Raw genomic sequence first — 9469 nt, 5'->3', positions numbered from 1 at the left:
CGGGGGGGTGGGAGAGAGAGACAATAGTTTTGCATAGAATTTTGGGGGGTCCTTTGTGAACAGTCCTGTGAAGCACATTAAAGGCTAATCAAGCCAAGCTACACTTACGAAGGAGCAATCCCCAGGGAATGCAATCAGGTTTACTGCTGAGTAGTTATTGTGGTATGAACCCACACTAGAAATTGTGACAGCAGCTCTGAAATGTGATAAAACCGGTGTGAACTGCAATGTTGGCTGTTCTTCATAAAGGAGGACGGTAAGGAGAGCACGGAGGCCACACAACCTTTCTTCCAGCAGAGAAGCAACTGTGACAACAGGCACTCCTGAACCCAAGGAAGATGCTTTGTGCTAAATATTTGCATTGGCCACTTCCGACCTCACTGGTCCTGCCAGTTCTATTGATCTCTACCTGCTCTTTTGATCCCAACTGCAGCTCCCAAAGCTTCTTTTCTGTCGTTGTAGTACTTTTTAAAAGGCACACTATGGTTTTGAAGATGTTTCTAAATAATTTTGGGCCATATCTGGCAAACAACTAGAGACCAGTTGTCAGATTCATTGTTTCCTAAGTAACTGCCCTTACACCCGCACCCCAGGCTGTACTGTGTGGGCTGGCAGTAATAGCCAAAATGGCATTGTCCTCCTTTTTATATGAGAAAATGATTCATGCCCAGCCTTGCCACTTGTGGCAGTTTAGCACCACCTCGTGGACAGATGTTATTTGTACAAATGCTCCTCTTTCATTTAGGTCGCTGGCAAGGGAGGAGCTTTCTAATCATAGTGTAAATCTTACATTTTGCAGGGTCTGCTTGCAAGAGCTTCAGCCAGAGTTATCTGCTGGCATTTCGGTAAAGTTTCCACAGGTTGCAATACATCTGAGCTGCTTTGCGTTTCGACCTAGCAAGGGCTGACCAGCTGTCAAAGGAGGTGCAGGAAGTATTTGCCTTCAGTGACCATAAGAAAGCATTTCATAAGCCAGCTGGGCAAAACCTTTATTAGAACCAAGCAAAGTGATGCAAAATTGTGGAAAGCTTTTGAGTTCCCCAGAACTCCAGTCTTTGATTTAACAAGGCCAGGTCCACCGTCCCTCAGACCATGTGGGGGGCCGGACTATATTTTGAAAAAAAAGAACGAATTCCTATGCACACAAATAACCCAGAGATGCATTTTAAATAAAATGACACATTCTGCTCATGTAAAAACATGCTGATTCCCAGACCATCTGCGGGCCCGACTGAGAAGGTGAATGGGCCGGCTCCGGTTGCCTACCCCTGCTTTAACCTCAGCATAAGAGGACATGGGTGAGTCCCTTTAATGAGTTGAGTAAAAGGGCACATTGGAACTGAAACTGATGTGATTGGATCTCCCACCTTTTTTACCCTTTAATGCAGCTGTGGGAGCATCACATTTGTTTGGACTAGTGGTGTTGGAGGGGTGAGGGAGAGGTTGACCCCTCCCACAAAGCGACTATTAGCCCTGCAGCAGAAAAACACAGTGGAATTAACTGGTGTGTATGTGATTGAAAAACAGCATGAGAAAAAGTTTAACACCCCCACCTGTTCTGCTTCAGTAAAAACTGCTTTCCGATGAACTTGCTATTGCCTCCCACAGTGGAAAAATGCAGGTGTACTATATTTATTTCCTGATATGGGCTAAATAGCTGCTTGCTATGGTGAATGAACTATATTGCAAAAACAGTGCTGCTGGTCTGATAAAAATCAGAGCCTTTGTGGTTGCTTCAGTTAAAAATAAAGCAAAGCTGGAAGGGTTGTTCTTGCATTCTGGTTGCTTTGAGGGGTTGCTTTTGGAGTGGGGAGAAGTGGCAGGGATTGCTTCTCTGCCCACCTAATGGTCCATTCTCTTTGCTTGCTTGTTGCCTGCCAGCCATGTGGAGCTGGTGGTATCCACTTGCTTCACCCCTTGAAGGGGTTCTGCGTGTAATTGGGAGAGATGCACTTGAGCAGAGAGATGAGAAATGCATGTGTAGTGTTGTGTTTGTATGAGAGAGAGCTGGAAGGGGGAGAGTCATGCATATGGTCTGTGAGAGACTGAGATACGTATGTGAGCAAGAAGTATGGATGAATGTGTGCTTTGAGAGAGTGAAAGATGCACTTGGGCAGAGAGGGAGAGGCATTTGTGAAGCGTGAGAGATGGTTCTCTATGTGTGTGTGGATGTGAGAGAGGGGTGTGGCCACCTTGTTTATTTTTCCTATTAGTGTGAAATAATTGCCATGTGATCTCCACAAGCAGGACATAGCTTATTTCCCACAATAAGCATGAGGTCTGGAAGGGGGAAACAGCAGTGCGTGTACTTGCTCTAATTGTGCTTTGCCCCAACAGCAGTCAATTTGTGACAGGCACTTTCCCCAAATTCAAAATGTGCCCACTGCTCCAAAAACTTTGGCGACCCCCTGCATTAATCTATCTCTGTGTCACATCTTTTTTGGTCCTTGGTACTTAACAGTCTGAAACCCTGTCTCTCCCCCTCCCCATTCTGAGAATTGATTCTCATCCTGGCTCATGAGGATTCGTTTCTGATTTTCTGAGCAATAATGTAGTGTTATGTCAAACTTTGTTGATTTGGTGCTTTGTAGTAGTGATGGTATTGTTGTTCCACTTTTGTTAACATGTTTGGATCAGTTGTCCCCCTCTGTAGGCAGGTGTGTTCTATAAGGCACACCTGCACAATTATCTGCTTTGTCACAAAGACAAGATAAGCAGAAAGTTTACAGGTTTTGCTTGTTCTTTATGTTCTTTATTAATTGTGTATGCCTCCTACAGTTATACTAAGAATTACCTTGAGGTGGTACAGATGGGTTAATAGTACATACCTACCTAGGCTCTCTTTACTTTTTTTCAACCTTCACCTTTGAAGTCAGTAGTGAAAGATCAGCATTTAGCTCAGAATAAGTTATTGTGTGTATTTATACATAATATACATTACTCAATCTTTTCAATATTTAGGACTTTAGAGAGTTCACACTGACTCTTTGTGCTGCATATATCTTTCTGGGCTTTTGACCAGTCTGAAATAAACCTCCCACTTTTAACGCGCTCAGGAGCATACACCTGAGTAAATAGAGCCTGTGTTGTTAGTTATTTGTAAATTTCCCAAAACCTATTTGTAGCCATATGAAGGGTGATGGTTTATGTACAACACATAGGTGAATGTAAGCAAATTTGAGAGGAATTCATTTCTAAATTTTATAACTTTGAATCCTAGGGAATGTGTAGAATATGTAAAGAGTTTCAACATACCCCTCCTGGTGTTAGGAGGAGGTGGCTACACAGTTCGCAATGTGGCCCGATGCTGGTGAGTCTTCTGGAAACTTTTGTTGATAATGGGTTGGGGCTTCACCTTCCTTGGATATAAAATGGCACAGGTTTGTGTCATGTGAAGACTTCACTGTACTCTGCCTTTCATTTTAGGACTTATGAAACATCATTACTTGTAGATGAAGCAATTAGTGAGGAGCTTCCATATAGTGGTAAGTTGAGGACCTACATGTTCAAACGTTGCTGATTTCACTTGTAGCATATTTAGTTTCCGCAAGTTATTAGTATCTAGATAACTTAGGGGGATAGTTCAAAAGCAATGACAAGGCTTCATGGAGTAGCCGCTGCCACCTATAGAACCTTGTTGCGTGTGCTGATCAGAGCAGGTGTGGTATGCAGAGGAAAATGTCAGCTCACTATATCGGCATCCGGATCCTGGTTGGGCCCCTTGTTATCATGTGGCAGCAGCCCGGCTGATTTGGGTTCTAGCCCACCTCTACCCTGAAACACTCCATTTTGGAAATTGCTCTTGGCTGCTGCTAACAATGCTGCCAGTGGTAGCTTGTGCCCCTTGTTTGGGCAGATACAGTGGGGAAGCTCTTGCTGGTGGAACTGCCCTGCCAACAAGGGCAGTGTCTCTGGGTTGGGCTGGGTGCAGGGATATCTCCACCTCATCCAAATTCTCCAGCATGATTTGTTGGGGGTTGGGGTTGGTTAATCTGTAATTCGCCAACAGCATCTTTCAGATTGTTTCAAAATATGAGGGTTAAGCAGATTTACGTGGTGGAGGTGGAGACCAACCACTGGCAAACTGATGCACAGATCATCCTGACACCCTGGCACCAGCAAGAGCACTTTATTTGGAATTTAACAGATTCCAGAGGGTGTGCATACACACTAAGTGTAGTCTTTGTTCCTTGACCTTGCTCTGTCTTGGAAGACAGACATTCCGTTGTGCCTGCAAAGGGGAGGGAAGTGCCTGGTTCTATGTTCTGAGACAGGTAAACCCCCCAAAGAAAGTGATTCAAAGAAGCCACGTGCCTGATGCTGCCTTGAGACAAGACAGAAGTACTGTTTTTGGGGGACAGGAGGCGGGCAGGTGTGGAGGATTCCCTGGTCCTGAATGGGGTAACTGTGCCCCTGAAGGACCAGGTGCACAGCCTGGGAGTCATTTTGGACTCACAGCTGTCCATGGAGGCACAGGTCAAATCTGTATCCAGGGCAGCTGTTTACCAGCTCCATCTGGTACGTAGGCTGAGACCCTATCTGCCTGCAGACTGTCTCTCCAGAGTGGTACATGCTCTGGTTATCTCCCACTTGGACTACTGCAATGGGGCTACCTTTGAAGGTGACCCGGAAACTAGAACTAATCCAGAACGCGGCAGCCAGACTAGTGACTGGGAGCGGCCGCCGAGACCATATAACACCGGTCTTGAAAGACCTACATTGGCTCCCAGTACGTTTCCGAGCACAATTCAAAGTGCTGGTGCTGACCTTTAAAGCCCTAAACGGCCTCGGTCCAGTATATCTGAAAGAGCGTCTCCACTCCCATCATTCTGCCCGGACGCTGAGGTCCAGCACTGAGGGCCTTCTGGCGGTTCCCTCATTGCGAGAGGCCAAGTTAAAGGGAACCAGGCAGAGGGCCTTCTCGGTAGTGGCGCCCGCCCTGTGGAACGCCATCCCACCAGATGTCAAAGCGATAAACATCTACCTGACATTCAGAAGACATCTGAAGGCAGCCCTGTTCAGGGAAGTTTTTAATATGTGACATTTTAGTGTATCTTTCATCTTTGTTGGAAGCCGCCCAGAGTGGCTGGGGAAACCCAGCCAGATGGGCGGGGTACAAATAATAAATTATTATTATTATTATTATTATTATTATTATTATTATTATTATTATTGAGAGAGAGAGAGAGCTATTTGTCTGCATCTTTCTCCATAGTAGAGAACGACTGGCCGGCAAGGAGAGAGAGAAGGAGAGCGCCGAAAGGATCTTGGAAGTTGTTTCTCCGAGCTCACATGCCCCCTTCTTCCCCATTTTCCTATCTCTGCGCTCTCCTGATTTCCGACCAACCGCCTTTCTCTCCCTCTGCTTTGGGCGGGGGAGGCGAGGGGGCGTGGCTGCGTCTCACGTGCGACGTCGCCGCCGCGGTGGGCGTGGCCCTGTTTCCTGGGAGGCGGGCCGGCGCGCGGAGCAGCCACTGTGACGGAGGGCGGAGCCCGGCTGAGGCGGAGCTCGGCAGGCGCGGCTGCCCGGCCGTTGAGAGGTCCCGTCGGGTGGGCGTCGAGCTCCGTTGCTGTCAGGAGCCTCTCGCTCGCTCCTTGACTGACTGACTGACTGACTGCCTGCGCCGGGGGAGGAGAGCCCAGCTGCCCCCGTCCTGGTCGCGGACTTCGCGCCCCGCCATGGAGGGCGGCAGTGGCGGCAGCGGGGGACCCTCGCGCGGGACCGGCCGCGAGAGGAAGAAGAGCAAGGTCCCCGCCGACGAGGCCCCCGCGACGGCCGTGCCTGGAGGAGACCCCGGAGGAGGCGGCGGCGGCGGCGGGGGGAAGTCCCGCAAATTCGTGAGTGTCTCCGGAGGGAGGGAGGGAGGGAGCGGGAAGGACCTGCCGGGGCCGCACCTGCCCGCCCGCCCGGCCCCCGCCGCCGCCTCGTCCTCTGCCTCGTCCCGCGCTGGCCGGGGAAAGGCGGGCAGAAGCGGCCCCGGCAGGTCTCCGTCTCCCTCCCGCGCAGGTGTCCCGCCGGCGGCATCTCCCTCGGGCGGTGGGGAGAGGGGGGGCTTTGGCGGCCCCCGGATGCCGGATCCGTCCCTCTCAGCCCGGCCGGAGCTGGCGGTGCCCGGCAGAAGTTCTCCCTCCCTTCCTTCCCTCCGCACGTGCCGGGCTCCCTGCCTGACCCCTCGACCCCTCGCCCTGCAAGTCCTTTATACCATTTTATCCTTTTTAAAACAAATAAAACAATCCAAAATAGAACATTTGTAGAAGAAATTCAAATATAAAGTATACTTTCAAAGCAACAGTGCTAGCAGGAAACTAAAATATTATCTTAAAGATTTCAAATATAGACTGCACGATTAACAGAACAAAGTTAACAAACACACAAACAAAAAACTTAAACATTTCAAAATAAAACAGTACTAAAGGAGATCAAATATAAAAGACACATTTGAAACCGCATCATTGTCAAAGAAATAAAATATTATCATAAACATTAAACACAACTGCTGCTGCTGTTGCTGCCCTAGCTGGTTCATGGCAGGCAGATACTGCTGTGGAAGCTCAGGCTCCAAGACCTGGGTCACCACTGAGAAATCTGGTGCTGGGCAGAGAAACAGAGGTGCTCCATGGTGACACCAAGTGTCATGCCAAGTAGTGTTGCACATGGTGCTTCGCCTCTGGAAGCCTTCCCCTTCTATATACCTGATGGAAAGGCAGATGATATTGCAGGGTCTCAGGCTGATGGCAGCCACCTGGAGCAGAGCGCAGCCACGCCTTCCTTCCAGCCAACATGCAGCAGCAGCATGGAGGTTAAGAGGGGAGAAGAAAGCAATAAGAAAGTAAGAGAAGCAAGGGAGCAGAGCTATTTGAAAATAGGGACCGTATTGTATTGGAAGGTAGCAAGATGAAGCAAAGGGGAGAAGAAAAAAGGAGAAACTTGATGAGAACGAAGAGGCAGTGTAAATTAAACAAGGAGCAGAATTGAAGATAAGAGGGAAATAGTGTGAGGAATCTAATCTAAAATGTATATAGGTTTGTTGCTGTTGTTGTTTAGTCATTTAGTCGTGTCCTCCTCTTCGTGACCCCATGGACCAGAGCACGCCAGGCACTCCTGTCTTCCACTGCCTCCCACAGTTTGGTCAAACTCAAGCTGAGCACATCAGAACTTTGAGGAGAGGAGAGATGAATTGTAAATGAACTTCTAGATTAAGAGTGAGAAACCTCCAGTGTGATTACTCTCAGTTGAGATGCTCCCCTTGTTAAATTTGCACACTTATGGGATCTTTCCAACATCACTTTTGCACATGTCCGCTTGGGGGGGGTCTTGCCCCCCCATACACCTATTTCCCAGGTTAGACAGTTGCCTTACTCTCTTCCTGTGGCATTGGCAACCTTTCTGTATGTGCATGCACTCAATGGGTGTCCCCCCCCATTCTTTTAGTTTGGAATTAAGACGATGCTTGAAACGGAGGAGGGGATCCTGCTTTTGGCAAGAGCCGTTGACCCCAAAGTCCCATCCATGATGATTGATGCTATCATGCTACTGTCTGCCCTCTGCATTCTGCCTCAGCCTGTGGATATGTAAGTGACTGTAGGCGATTTATCTTTTGGTTTAGTTGTATTTCATAGGTGGGCAGTCTAGCACTTGGGATCCTTTTCAAAATACATTAAAAACGGAAGGCTACATTTGAATTGCAAGTTTTAATGTGCATGTAATCTGCACAACGGCCTGAAGCCTAAGAAGCAGAAGCTGAACAAAGCATGTGTAAGCTTTGGGGTCATCCCCACTTTGAAGCCCCACATCTTACTCCATATTGCTTAGGAGGGTTTTTGGTCCCCTGGATCCAAGGCAACATTGTTTCTTAACAGTTTTTAGAAATTTTAATACAGTAGATGCACAATTTATCAAACTCTTACATAGTTTCCTGTTGCGAGCGTATGAAAGTCAGACTGCCATCTTTAAAGCACCTGGGAGTGCATCTCATTGAACTTATTGGGACTAGCAAGTAGGCATGGCTAGCATTGCACTGCCAGATAATCTGTTACTGATTTATTTTCCTTACTCTTACATAGGCATGAGCACGTTCTGGTGGCACTGACACAACGAGCAGAAATGGATGAAGTGGAACGATTCAAACCCATCTTGGATGGCCTGAAAAGTGACACCTCAGTGGCATTAAAGGTAACAAGTAGGGCCTGCAGCCAAAAAGATTTCTATGTACCGTATTTTTCGCACCATAGGGCGCACTGGACCATAGGGCGCTCCAAGTTTTTAGGGGGGGAAATCAAGAAAAAAAATCTCCCCCCCCCAGCCCCAAAGAGCAGCGTACAGGCTGCACACAACCTCTCCCTGCCGGAGGGGTTGCACGCAGCTATGGAGCAAGCCAAGGCAGGGGGTGGGGTGGATCCCGCTCGCTGTTTTGGCTTCCCCTTTAGCCCCGTGCAGCCTCTCCTTGCCAGGAGACGCTGCGCAGGGCTTTCCTGGCAGGTGGGGGGATTCCCTCACGTCTCCCAAAAGCCCACAGAAGCTGCGCAACTCCTTTAAAGAGATTGCGGCTTGCCGGAGGGCTTTCCTGGGAGGTGGGGGAATTCCCCCACCTCCCGCAAAACCGGCAGAAGCCGCGCACACTTTAAAAGGGCTGCACGGCTTCTTCTGGCTTTCCTGGGAGGGGGGGGGGATTCCCTCACCTCTCGCAAAAGCCCGCAGAAGCCGTGCAACCCCTTTAAAGAGATCGCGGCTTCTCCTGGCTTTTCTGGGAGGTGGGAGAAGGGACTGATGCGGCCAGTCAGTCCCTTCTCCCTCCTGTGGAAAAGCCCGCAAGAGCGCACGGAGCTTGTGTGCAGCTCTTGAGGGCTTTTCCCGCCTGCCTCCCCCTGCATTCGCTCCATAGGACACACACACATTTTCCCTTGCTTTTTAGGAGGGAAAAAGTGCGTCCTATGGTGGGACGCGGGTGGCGCTGTGGGTAAAACCTCAGTGCCTAGGACTTGCCGATCGTATGGTCGGCGGTTCGAATCCCCGCGGTGGGGTGCGCTCCCGTCATTCGGTCCCAGCGCCTGCCAACCTAGCAGTTCGAAAGCGCCTCCGGGTGCAAGTAAATAAATAGGGACCGCTTACCAGCGGGAAGGTAAACAGCGTTCCGTGTGCTGCGCTGGCTCGCCAGATGCAGCTTGTCACGCTGGCCACGTGACCCGGAAGTGTCTGCGGACAGCGCTGGCTCCCGGCCTATAGAGTGAGATGAGCGCACAACCCTAGAGTCTGGCAAGACTGGCCCGTACGGGCAGGGGTACCTTTACCTTTATGGTGCGAAAAATACGGTACTTCTTCAGGCCTCAAGCATCTGCTGATACATCTTTATTATTTCTCAGTCCTCATTTTGTCCATATAGCCACTGGTACTTGTGTCTTGAATTTGCTACTTATTTTACCAGCATCTTGGACTCTTTTGTGCTGCTTTGGTATTTGTTTTTGTTTTTAT

At 49.1% G+C, this 9469-nt stretch overlaps 1 long non-coding RNA gene across 1 annotated transcript; it reads left to right on the top strand.

Moving 5' to 3' along the window:
* Positions 1-1510: 1510 nt before the first annotated feature.
* On the top strand, positions 1511-8169 carry LOC128418015 (uncharacterized). Its single transcript, XR_008331642.1, has 4 exons — positions 1511-3310; positions 3427-3485; positions 7433-7572; positions 8065-8169. It is a non-coding gene; the product is annotated as an uncharacterized LOC128418015 (long non-coding RNA).
* The last annotated feature ends 1300 nt before the right edge of the window (positions 8170-9469 follow it).

Source organism: Podarcis raffonei, chromosome 7 (genome assembly GCF_027172205.1).
Source record: "Podarcis raffonei isolate rPodRaf1 chromosome 7, rPodRaf1.pri, whole genome shotgun sequence".
NCBI lineage: Eukaryota > Metazoa > Chordata > Lepidosauria > Squamata > Lacertidae > Podarcis > Podarcis raffonei.
The sequence above is the reverse complement of the archived record's forward strand: the minus strand, read 5'-3'. Positions and strand labels throughout refer to the sequence as shown.